Source organism: Euprymna scolopes, chromosome 24 (genome assembly GCF_053919585.1).
Source record: "Euprymna scolopes isolate OS-2025 chromosome 24, ASM5391958v1, whole genome shotgun sequence".
NCBI lineage: Eukaryota > Metazoa > Mollusca > Cephalopoda > Sepiida > Sepiolidae > Euprymna > Euprymna scolopes.
In genome coordinates, this window is record NC_136505.1 from 69,343,058 (window position 1) to 69,356,806 (window position 13,749).

The window sequence follows — 13,749 nt, forward strand, 5'->3', positions numbered from 1 at the left end:
ATGGATGTTCAAAACAGCCAAAGAAAAATGTGTAAAGAAAACCGGAACATGAATTGCAAGGAACAGAACAAGCCTCCATCGGTCGTCCCCCAGTGAAACATTAATGCCACTATCCCTTAATCTAATTGAACTAAATACTTTAATAAAATTAAAAATATTATATCAAGCGTGATCGCTTTATAGACAGCGAATGCATCAAGGAGAGAATGAGGTAGTCCTTTTTTGAATTAACAGAGCAAAGACTTGCAGGGAAAGTCCGGGTAATAACACGAATGAAGAGTTATCTCTTATTGCAATTAAATAAATAAAAAAAAACTGAATTAGGAAAACGGACAAATAAGAACGTTGACATCATTAAACTTGATGGAGTAGAAGAAATGTAAAATTTAGAAAAAAACAGAAAATATGTCAAGAATATATCGTAACGCATGACAAACAGGCATTTTTACAGAGGAAATCATTAAGTGTATTAACGAATATGAAATGAGAAAAATGGATATTAATCTTTTCAGATTGCTAGACGGGAAACTAAGATTTTTCAATGAAGAACGGACACATAACCTAATTTAATCACTAACAAAGTGACTACAATCTTGATATTTTATTGGTAAATAATTCATAAAAAAACTGCCGTCAGTACTGTGACAAAAATTCTTGGCATATAAAATTGTTAAATAGTAAAGATAGAATCCTAATTTAGGAAATGTTTAAATAGGCAAATAAGACAACTTTCATAGGATTAAAGTACATTGCAATCTGCCAGAAATCGTAAACTTAAGAATCCGTGTAACAGCGTATTCGTAAATCTTACATTCACCCAAAAAGATCAAAGTATAACTGTAGAACTGTAATAACTTATCACAGTAAAACCGTGAACGTTATCGGGAAAGAATTGAGCATCATCGACTGAATAGACTGTGTGATAAAGAAAAACTTCTGTTTAATAAATTTGACAAAAGAACAGCGTAAAGCCTAATGCTAATAAACTCATTTATTCTGGGAAAAAATTAGGAAAAACAAATCAAGAATACGCAGAATAAGGGAAATGCATTTAACGTTGGCTATTTACTAGAAGAAAACGACGAATGAACATGCGAGTCACCGTCGAGAGGCGTAAGCGACAGAAATGTTTCAAATTTCAACCTAACAAAATCCAGGAGTTCTGGATCAAAAACTTTCCACTTCTTTCTATTCATTCGACAATGCTAAATAACTATTTGCGAGAGGATGCTTACCTAAGTATATAACAGAAAGAAAGAGTGAAGTGATACACTTTATTTCAATCACTTGTCTCTAAGTTGTGTGGAAATTTTAATAGCATATGATCTCAAAATGTCTATGATCATTAAGTAAAATACAGTGTGGTTACTCAAACACATGAGGTAGTCGGTTTTACATAAATAACAGTTAAAATAGAGTTGAGTTGGGATTTGGTTTTTGTGAGAAATTCTCAATTGCCTTGCTGACTTAATTTGTTTAGCTGATGACTCGACCCAAGATAAAAAAAAATACATTCGCCAAACGGATTTGAAAATTGATAATGATATTAATAATAATATTGTTTAGCGAAGTAAACAATTCATTTACAGTGAATAGTATTACAGTTATTTGTATAACCTTGGCAAACAGTATTGACCCGAGGATCAAATCCGGAGGTTAGCTGTGCGTGAGAATTTTGAAATGGGAAGTTACTTAATTAATATGCACAGGTGATGTTACCAAATAGGCTAATTTGGATGAGTACAAATTTGATAATGCAGGGTCGGATTAGCTGAATAATATTTCAGACACTTTTAGCACTTCCCCGCTCCCCTAAGAAGAGAAGGCATGTGAGAGCCAATTTTGGCAGTCGAGTTGGGTTCCGTTAAATTAGAGGGTAGACACGGTTGGAACTAGCTTCTCCGCCCACGCCTCTCGCTCCCCTCCACTCTCGCTGACAACAGGAGAGGAAAATATCATAGGAGAGAGAGAGAGAAGAAAGAAAAAAAACAATCCTGCGTCACAGATATTATTTTCTGAACGAACGGTTACATGCGACTTTAAATATCTGTATGTTGCATTGCCTGCTGTTCTCTAAATAATACTTGTGTTTATATTTTCTCTTGGAAAATTAGAGGGCCACATAAATATATGTACGTTATGTTTATATAAAGGAATGCGGTCCTCACATCCTTTATGTCAGTTTTATCGGCCAGTGATTGGTGAATCCGTGTCAGAACATATAATACACGTAACAATTATATGACAACATACACGTTGCTGCGATTGTTTCATGGGAGGTTCGTCAACCATCCTTGGGGAGATTGAATCTGTTTAAAGAAACACTCCAATATAAGACCCAAGGCGATATGATAGTTTATATATATTCACTAGCAGAAGGGAATGATCGAGATCTTTGGCTTGCATGTTTTTCTTTATCTACTGTGAGATACCTTCTCCCTCGTGAAACGACCCATTTTTAGCCCACCTGTCTTCCCCGGAGTCAACACCCCAACTACTCTATGCTTGCGCTGACCGGAACACGTGTCACGTCACTTCCAGTTGTCGTTTTCATTTTCCGGTGTAAACTTGACAGGTAAAACCATGACTTCAAATCTCTGCTGTCTACTTATCGCTAGATAGATAGATAAGATAAAGATATAAACATAAGTTTATATAATTAGGTAAACAGATAAATACATAGATACACAGATGATTAAACAAACAAATAGATGACAAATTAGATAAACACATAGATAGCAGATACACCGCTAATTTCCGGCTTCTACCAGCTATTCGTTAACAATGTAATCCAACTGTATAACAGCAAAACAATGTTGTCAGGATTTCTTTCAATAATTGTATCATTGTAAAATCAAAAACTGACGACTGGAGTTTTATTTTATTCATTGTCTATGTGATTTGAGACTTAACTAAATAAAAAAAAGTCTACTTGAGTTATTTAGTTTAATGAGATAGCAAGAAGACAAGGACACCTTCCCCGATGCCGGATACAGACTGGGTGCGCATCACACTTATCTTCCGGAGACTTTAAATTTGTGTTACTTTGTTTGCTTTTCTTTTTTTTCTATTGCTCATTTATGGCGGACAATTCGTGGAAAGAGGTTTCACAGGAATCGTCCAACAAACCCCGTAATCTTATAGGAGAGCAAAACCATTGTACTGATCTTTCGTTTGTGTTCGGAAATCAGAACAACCTTTGGCTACACGTACGGACCGGTGAGCCCTCCTTGAAATCTGTCTTCGTCTCGTGATGTTCGCGGCCGCTTGGCCATGACGCGACCCTATGGAATTCATAAGAACATTATTCTGTTGCAGTGTTTCTTCAAAAACCGAAAGTGTACTGAAAAATCTTCCGCGGTAGAAAAATAAATTGAAGCTCAATAAGTGATTCTAAGAAACTGCAAACAAAGATTTAATAACTTTGTCATCGATACGCGTATATTATAAGAAAGCATTTGGCATGTTGGCATGGTATCTAATACATGCGTACTAAACTGCTTGGATATTTTTAGCAATAGCTCACAATATCCTAACATCTCTAAAGAATCCCAGTAAGAACTGAGAAACAATTTACACTCTAGAATGTGTTACATTAAAAAAATTCAAAAATTAAGACAAGAATTTGACAGAACGATACTTTTCCCCTTTTGTTTTTTGTACTAATCTTGCTCTCTTTAATACTTTTTACGAAATGTGAAAGCAATATAGAAACTTAGTAAAGGTCCTTCTATAGTAAACAACATACTCTTCGTGGATGAACTCAAAGTTTTTGGAACAAACAAGAACCGGTTAGTTGCCCTAAAGTATTCGACAAGATTGTTCATTAATGACATAAAGATCGAATTTGTCATTAAGAAATGCACTATTCTCGCGATAAAAACGCAAGCCTATCCACTTACATGGTCTTGAACTTTCAACAATAGACCAGATAAAGCATATTGCCAGCAAGAGTAACTATAAATATTCGATATACTGGAGATAGAAACGGTAAAAAAAATGGAAATGAAAAAACTAAGTCACAACCAACGGAAAATAAAAGGCTATTCTTATATCGTATCTCTACAGTCAGAATATAATATAGATGTCAGAGCAGCAGTTATCATTTGTATAGGGCCGAGGTACTTACGTAATCTGTAAATGATTATAAATGCTTGGACGCATAAACATGTAAAAACCATTAACATCAATGAGGGTTTTACTAAGAAAAGAAGATATAGATCTAGAAAAGATGCGGCCGATTTTTTTTTTACATTTTGAAGATGTAGAAAATATAAAAAAAGGGCGTCTAAGTAAATATATTCTTGAATTAATAAAACTATTCCTAATCAATAATGAGGGAAAGGGCTTTTAAACTAGTGTGAAAAAGAGACAGAGGAGGTAACAAAGAAATGACGAAAAAATAGTCGCTATGTATCTTTTTTTTTAATCCTAAATTTGGAGATAATGACAACTAGACCGGATTAGTCAGCGATGATCTAACATAATCCGTTGAAGACATTTTAATTGCATCTCCGGACCACGCCACTCACACTGCCCTTGAAACATTACATGTATAAGACTTAGGAATCACAAGTTTACATATTCTGTAAGGAATGGAAGAAACTAGAACATACTATCTCATATATATATATATATATATATATATATATATATATATATACATATATATATATATATATATATATATATATATAATTGATTTCAGCCAATATGAGAAGCGCTATGAGAATAAACTAGGAATTTCGGAATCGCGCAATAAAAATATTATGAAATGTATGTAAGTATATGAGCTAGATAATAAGGGTGCAATCCCATACCAGCCCCAAAATGTGGAATACTTCTCCATGTTTACTGTGAGAGATAGAAGTGTATTTTATTTTGAGCAGAAAACAGCGAATAGTTCACTTTATATGGTAGCGACGGTGATACTGCTACTCCTGAGATATGACGTAGGATTTTACTATAATGAATAACTGTGCAAAAAATGGCATGGAAAAGTTACATAATATAGTGGCTAATAATGTAGACATAATAAATGTGTGTGTGCAAACCGAGTGTACGTTGTTCCTGAAGGGTATTTGTGCGATTAAAACATTGTATATGAAGGATATTCAACATGAAAGTTTAGAAATGTCATTTGAGGTATATGAACACTCTGATATATATATATATATATATATATATATATATATATATATATATATATATATATATATGTATGTATGTATGTATGTATAATTCAAACTTAATTCTCAAAACTCATGCAAGACTGATGTATAAATAATAAAAGAATATTTCAATGGTTAAGTTTTTTCAAGATGCATTATTTACATATTGTTTTAAATAACCAAGCGTACCTTGTATTGATCGTTTTTGCTGATACTCAATCTCTAAAATGTCTTCAAATGTTGTGATTATACTATTGTAAAATAACAATATAAAGATATTCATAAACAAACCAAGGGTAATTTATTATTCATCCACGACATATTTTCTGGCATCTTTGAAGAATTACTTTCGTAGAAATTTAATGGATAAATAAAATTTTTTATAGTACAAACGAATCCCAGGTTAATTAAGATAAACATGCTGGGCTGTGTATTACAATATATTATTTAGAGGATGTGTGTCGATTGCAAAACCAAACTTGATTGACAGACAGATGTTAGATCACTTTGATAAATATCTCAAGAATAAAAGGCGCCGTACAAGCATATAGGTAGTAGAACCACCTTCCTTAATAATAATGTATATGCCTATAAAAGGGAAATATTCTGGCTGCATGCATGTCTGTGTGTGTACATTTCCCTACTAAACTGCTTTATTAATGTTTAGTCTACTGACGCAAAATTGAAAATTAGGGGTATTGAGATTTGAAAAATTTTCGGCCAGGACTTTGGCTGTAAAGGCGTCAAAGTTAAACGATCTGACCATTGAAAAATCTAGCAAAATCCTCAAACAATTTTGGGTCTAAACACTTGTAATTTTAGATGTGTGTTCCTTTGACATCAAGCCACCTTTTTAATTCGATTTGAGCCGAAACAATAAATGTCAAGCGGTTGAAATTGGGGAACAATTTAAACAAATTAACCTCTGTGGTGTCTATATAATTGCTCATCCAATTTTTGGTCTAAAAATTTGAAATTTTATACTAAATGTATTCAGACATAGGGTAAGCTTTTAATTATGCTTTTTCTCGGCAATTTGGTTGTCAAGGGGTCTCAATTTATAGTATTTAACTATTGCGGTCTCAAGCGAACTATTAAGCCAATTTAGGGGAAAAAACATTTGAAATTTTACATAACGAGTAGTCAGATATACAACAACCTTTTTAATCAGTTTTGGGGATAACATTTGGCTGGAAAGAGGTCATAGTTTAAAGAGTTGAGCTTTACAGAATACAAACTCCGCCACCAAATCTGCGTTTACACACTTGAGATTTTAAATGTAAGTTACCTGTACATGGGTAAAACCTTTTAATATATATATATATATATATATATATATATATATATATATATATATATATATATATATATATATACATACATGTGAACATAAAGTTGGGAACAGTACATAGGGTCTGAGTAAAGCTGAACTACTAGTATTAAATAGTTGAATAAAACACCAACAACAATAAAGTAATAATTACATAGGGATGCATGATTTATGAGAATTTAGGATAGTAATTTAAACGATTGAGAAAAAGTGAACACAAGATGCTTAAACTATACCTTGTAATTTCGAAAGAGGGCATTTGCTGAAATATCAGAAAAAGAACACGATTCAATTAACGTCTATAATGGACATTGATATCTATGTTTCATTGTTTTTACAATATGACAAGAATAAAAGGTACACCTGCTTCCTAAAGACGGCAGGTGTTTTCCGAATGTAAGCGATTTTATCTATATTCTTACGAATATTACTTCCCGTCGTAAATGAGAAACCAGATATGTTTTTGATGGAAAGAAAATCTATTAGTTTAAAAACAAAATGGCGGTTAGTGTCTTTATTACAATAATCGCATTTTTTTAGTGCTTTTATTAGATATAATAACACCTATCTATTTTATATAAAATTAAGGTATATAATGCTTTGTCTATTTTCATTGGACAGTAATACTCTTAAATATTTGAAAGTAAAAAAACAAATATATGCAAGTGCTTTACTTAAGAAAAGTTATCCTTCAGTAGTGTTGCCCTCTATTAACAGGAAACATTACTTATCTTGACAAACAGATATGTTTCTTTTTTTTCTTTGGAATTAATTAAAAAAACAAGTAAATCAATTATTCTATGTGTCAAACTTATATTATTTTAAACTTATTAACGTAAGTATAATCAAAACGAAGCAGCATATATTACTAGTGCAAGGTATATTTAATTAATGCCTTTCATTTAACTGAAAGCATATTGATATTTTGGGTAATATAAAATGAAATAAATCAGCAAGCTTTATATAGATATATGATAATTTTACTAAAAATAGTAAAGCAGAAAACGGTAGAACTGCCTATTATAACCTTAGTGATAAAGTAGGTATATCTAGTAGATGTTACGACTTAAATCGATCCCTATGACTCATCTAAACTGTTAAAGATAATTGGTTTTAAATAGTATATTTTTATGTAATTTGAGGTGAATAAGAAGGTGTTAAAATATATTTTAATATAAAATTAGTAGATTTCACTATATAGTTTTGTTAGATGTTTTCAAATATTAAAGTTAGAGTAGCATTTCTGGCTTAGGATGAGATTATTTAAACAAAACGTTTTCACAACGTTAAAATAAGTGTGTATGTTTCAATATTAACTTTTTGAAAGTGCATTTTTATTAACTTTACAAAGTAAAATATATGCATTAATTTTACATGGAATCTAAAATTAACTAAGTAATAAACTTTCTGCATCTACATTTTGTTGCATTTAAAAATAAATTTTACTATTACTATGCAATTGTACTTATGAATACATGATTTTTACCGAAATGTTTTTAAAAGCCACAGAATGGATAAAATAAATTCAAGGTAATGTTTAGATAAATAAAAAATGCAGTTTTATCTTTTACGTTATATAATTTCCTTCTATAGTTTCTTTGAAATTTAATTTTGTACCATTATTTTTTACGTTTATAAAAACAGTTTCTTTAACCATTTTATACCTTACAATAAATGTTTTTCTACCAAGTATCACATCTTTTTTAAATAATGTTTTACTTAATATTTAGGTCTAAATTAAAAAAGATTAATATGTTTGCATATCTGTAACAATTTTGAGGTTTTTTTTCACAATATGGTACATGGTTAAAAAAGTAATTATTGTTATGAAAATCATAAACATCTCATATTAAACATGAAACAGTTAAAAATGAAACATAAAACACACACAATGTATTTCAATCACTTTTCTTAGTTCTAATTATGCCCTTTGCCATATGTTTTCTATACCCCTTTCTTTCTCCTTATTTCTCTTGGAGCCTTACTATATATTATATCTAAATTATCTATGTTGAATTCTATATAACAATTAATAAGTGCAGAATTATATTATAATACATACCAGCTGTATTAGAGCATTGCATACATTTAGATTTAACATCTGCCTTGTATGAAGTTGCATGGTACATTTTGCACGCACCTTTAACATCTATGCACTTTAGCACAAATTTAATGCAGAATATAATATTTACCGAATACCCTCCGTCAATAATTTATTGCCTTAAGGTTTGTTCTAGATATTGATTGAGACATAAAATAGCTGTATTGAAAAGTGTGTTTAACATTTCTGTTAAAACTTATCTTAAATTTAGGAACAATCGAAAGTACTACTAAAAACACATTTCTAAGCAGCCCATTTAACGAAATTAGTTTCTATTGATTATTTTTTCATATTTTTTTAAATGTATATATATATATATATATATATATATATATATATATATATATATATTCTCTTTACACGTAAGGATGTTCTAATGCTTTTACATGGAATGTGTTGATTTAAAGGATATATAACTGTATAGACAACCTGTGTTTTCTCGTAATCATTTTGCAATTACTCCATTTTTATATTTTTGTAATTCATCCTAATTTGGCATGATAAGTAACTGCTTTGAAATGTTTTGATCAGGAATTGCTTTAAATGATTCCCAAGCTGCACAAGCATGCGCTTTTCATTATATTTATTTTTCTTTTGATTACTGTTTAATAGATAATAAAATGTTACGTATTCTGACATGACAACTACTTTATAATAGTTGGCTCTTATCCAGATAGAGAATTGCAGCAAGAGTGAGATACCGACTAGTGTGGTATTCTGACATGACAACTACTTTATAATGTTTTCACCTTTAATACGTTAGAAAAATATTACTAATTTAGACAAACTCTATATTTCCTTGTGATGCTATTTTTTTATTGAATAATTGTCCATCCTTCTTAGAAAACATACTAATTTCGGAATTAAAATTAAGCACGTAATATGTTTTCACCTGAAATGCATTAGATTAAAATATTCTCAATCCAGTTAAGTACCCTATACTTTCTTGTAATTATTTTTCTAGTAATTCATTTTTACTAAATAATTTGAATTAGATCTAATTTAGATATGAAACGTAAGTATTAACAATGTATGCTCCTGGAATACGGCAGTTAAAAATATTCGTAAATTACACAATAACTCTGTATTTTTTTGTAATTATGTTTCTATTGATTCATTTTCCATATTTTTAGAATATATATTATTATCAAAAGTACAAGTAAGTACGGAATAATATTTTTACTGGAATCTATATGTTTTAAACATTTCTAAGCTACACAAGCTCCGGGTTTTATTGCAATTCAATAATTTTGGATATTCATACTAATTTCAGTAGGAGATGTAAGTAAGCATGTTTTTATCTGAAATGCGTTGATTTGAATGATAATTATTCTACACAAGTAGGCACAAATAAAACAAAGAGTCTCACCCCCATTACTTTTGTTAGTTAGTATTAGTACTTATATAAATCTCTTAAAACATGACAAATACTCACTACTAGAGTATATTTAGTAGTACCATACATAGGTCTTTTTCACTCTATTTACTACGTGCATTTGTCTCGGGCTATTTTTGCTTATGCATAATTATTTCTCTTCATCCTGCCCTCCATCTCATAGTATGTAATGTCTTAAAAAGTAAATGCCAAGCAACATGCTTAAGGACGGTCGAATGGTAAACGGACTTAAACGTTGCATAAATCACACTCAAGATGAGAACAATAATCCGGCAAAGACAAGACGCATAAGCATATAGCCCTCATTTAAAAATTCAGAACTTTAAAAACAATTAAAATTCTGATACAGAAACTCTAAACAAATTTCTTTCAATATTGTTAAACACTAATATAAAAAATATTTATAATGAAATAAGTATTCTATATAGGTTTTATTAGAAGTGTTTAGTACATAACAAGTAAAATTAAATTAGAATGCTACACAACCCAAGCATAGCCCAGGCAAGCGAAATTTTAATTAGATTAGGTAACCATAAAATATTTTGTGTCCTGCGCTTTCGCCGAAAACTATTTTAGTTCAATCGAATAACAATTTTCGCAGCTGAATTAAAAAAAAAATTAAATAATCTTTTTCAAGTCTACGTTTTACTTATCGATGCATATTATAATGAAAATCATCCAACTATAAAATATAAATAGTAATTAGATAAAATAAAATAATTCATTATAGAATCTTAGATGGGGGATTGATGAAACTGATGGTTCAGATAAGACGATCGTTCTATTTCTTTATTTGGAAATAGTTTGTGTGTGTTACATGGAGAGTGTTTATTACTAAATATTAAGCGGGTATTTAATATAAATAAAAAGGAAAACATACTCCTTGTCTTATTTACATTTTAACTTCGGAAGTTTACCTTGATCACCGATGTTTCATGTGTAGGTTAATATTAATATGCCATTATATATAATGTCAGTGAGGTTCGACGAGAGTAATAGGAAAGTGTTTATTTCTTTCACTTATTAAAGTAATTTAATTATATATGGTTACACGCCGATATATACATATATATATATATATATATATATATATATATATATATATATATATAGTTCAATCGGATTTTCTCTCTCTGCATTTTATTCTATTTCCACACGTATCAGCAGAGCCGTTCACTTCTTCTCCAGATTCAACGTTAAGCAGGTGTTTGCTACAACTATCACGTGGAGTATGCCTCGCTTATGCGATAGTCTGTGAAATGTGTGTTATAATTCGCACGTCAACGTGATTGTGAAAATACCTTACACTTAAAGATTCTGATGAATATCTGTTCCGCAATTTGCTTTACACCTCACAAGCGCTTCAAAAATTATGCACACTGTTTGATTTAATCTTATTTTCATATTAATTATGTAATGAGGCGCACATTAGCTCGTATGTAAATCAGCAGCAATACCTGAACCATAGTTGGCTGGGTAGAGTCTTAAAAGCACCCATGCAAATTAGCAGTATTCGCGGGCTTACTCCACTAGAAAAAGTAAAAAATTAAAGCACGTGATCGGTAAGAAGATAACCACACGTTGTGAAAAATTGTCGTTTCCATGTGGTGGTAGCGAGATACTTTTAAGCTGTTATCGAGGCGGCAGGGTTTTTTTTAATCTCCTGGCAGACGAAATGAACAGTAAAAAAAGAACCAGACATTGTTTTGAAAGCAACTGTAATAAATGACTTCTGTTAAAACAGAAAAATAGATATTGGTCTCTAGTGTACAAGAGTGATAGATATGTAAAGATGATAGGTACAACTCTTAGTAAAAATAACATATAATGACACCATAAAACCACATTTTCCTCCAAACGTTGGCATTTATTGTATCACTTTACGCTGTCACTGTAACTCAGAAATGTCTGATTAATTTCAGATATAGCACAATATAAGAGGGACGTGTCGAGGGGATTTTTGTGAATAATTTTATATAAGAAACAGATTAAATAAAACATTGGTATTGACAAAACTACACTACAGGCTTCGATGGGCAATGCCATATTTGACTTTTTTACAAGGAAGTCAAAATTTATCATGGTCAGAAAGCACCTCGTGGATAGGGGTGAATGATTGTAAGTGTAGTTATTGTTTATACTGGCATAGTCAGAATCTTATTACTAATAGGGACGGTTAAACAAGAACTTGTTTGGATTAGACTTGAACAATACCAAATAGTCGGGCAGAAAACAGACAAATGGGACAGTGTTTCACAGGCGGGCAGTCCTATAAATATTTTTTTTCATGGAATCTACGTTTGGATTAAGGCGCATATGGAGAGTGTAGGAAATTGTTGATAGCGGTGTTGCTAGTCGAGGCGGTTTTTTTTTTATGTTTGGCAAGAGGGTGCCATAGATAGGAGCTCAGAAGAGCACTTGCAACAAAAAAAAAAAACGGAAAGAGAAGAGACCGGCACGCAACGTCTCTTCTGTTGAATGGAGGCTGCTCGGAAGAGAAAATATGTCGAATCCGGTCTTGAACTCTATCACGGCAGTATATGTCGGGGCAGTCAGCTCTATTTCAGATGTTGCAAACATGAAATAGTTGGCTCTTATCCAGATAGAGAATTGCAGCAACAGTGAGATACCTACTAGTGTGGTATAATTAGCCAACAATGAGTCCAGTATCTTGGAAACTGAGTTGATGTATGTGTTTCAATTTCAGGTTAGTACCCGAATCTTGAGAAGAGTTATTCATTTTAGTTGGGGTTTAATTGAGGTCAGAAAAATTATGGTAATAAGAGAGAAGCTTAGTATTAGATGCATTAAAATAAACCAGCTACTTTTCTTCACTGCAAGACGTGCACAAGATCACAACACATTGAATCCGAAATATCTTGCTAGCCTTAATGGGGAGTTTGTTTAATTTCATTTCTTTTTGTTTCTTTGTAATATTCTTCCTTTATATATCCAGTTACTTATTTTATATTTTTGAGACGCGTGGCATGGACTGCTAATATCAGCTGTCTTACTGTAAACAAATGGCTGGTATCAAATTGCAGGCAAAAATGTGTTTATGTAAATAATTAATAATGCCATGATTTCAATTTGTACGTATTCTTGCGGTTACGGATAGAGTGTTGCTATTCCTGTACGGGTTTAATTTTTTTCTCACAGAAATATGCAACAATTACGTAAAAATAAACAGCATCATACCTCTCAGCACACACAGAAGGACCAATAGAACTCGACAATAATTGCATTAAAAGTGTCTTTCCATTCTGTTAACTGTATGCGCTTTTTCTTCGCCCAAAAGTATGTTAGATGAAATGGCGACGGTTGATATAATATTCCAGTTAAAACTTATTTTTGCACACTTGTTTCCACTGTTGGTGTAAAAACACATACGTATGTTTAAATAGCTTATAAAAATGTTCTTTTTTAAATAAATGATGTTTTTACTCGTCTAAAAATTATCTAGCTTAATTTTACCGCGTTAGGATATTTGTACATGTGTTTTAATAAACCAGCATTTCATTATTGCTATTTAAATCGTTTGATACTAGCCAATATAAAAAGGCCGAGCGCATTTCTGTGCGAAGAATATTTAAAAGCAAATAAAAAAGAATAAATCCGTTCAAATACCGCACACAGCATTCTGAAATTGATTATTGAGATAAAAAAGCATTGTTAAGATTAAAACTGTAAAAAATACTAAAAAATAGCAATTGAAATGAAATGAAAAAGGAAATGATCAAATGTTGAATTT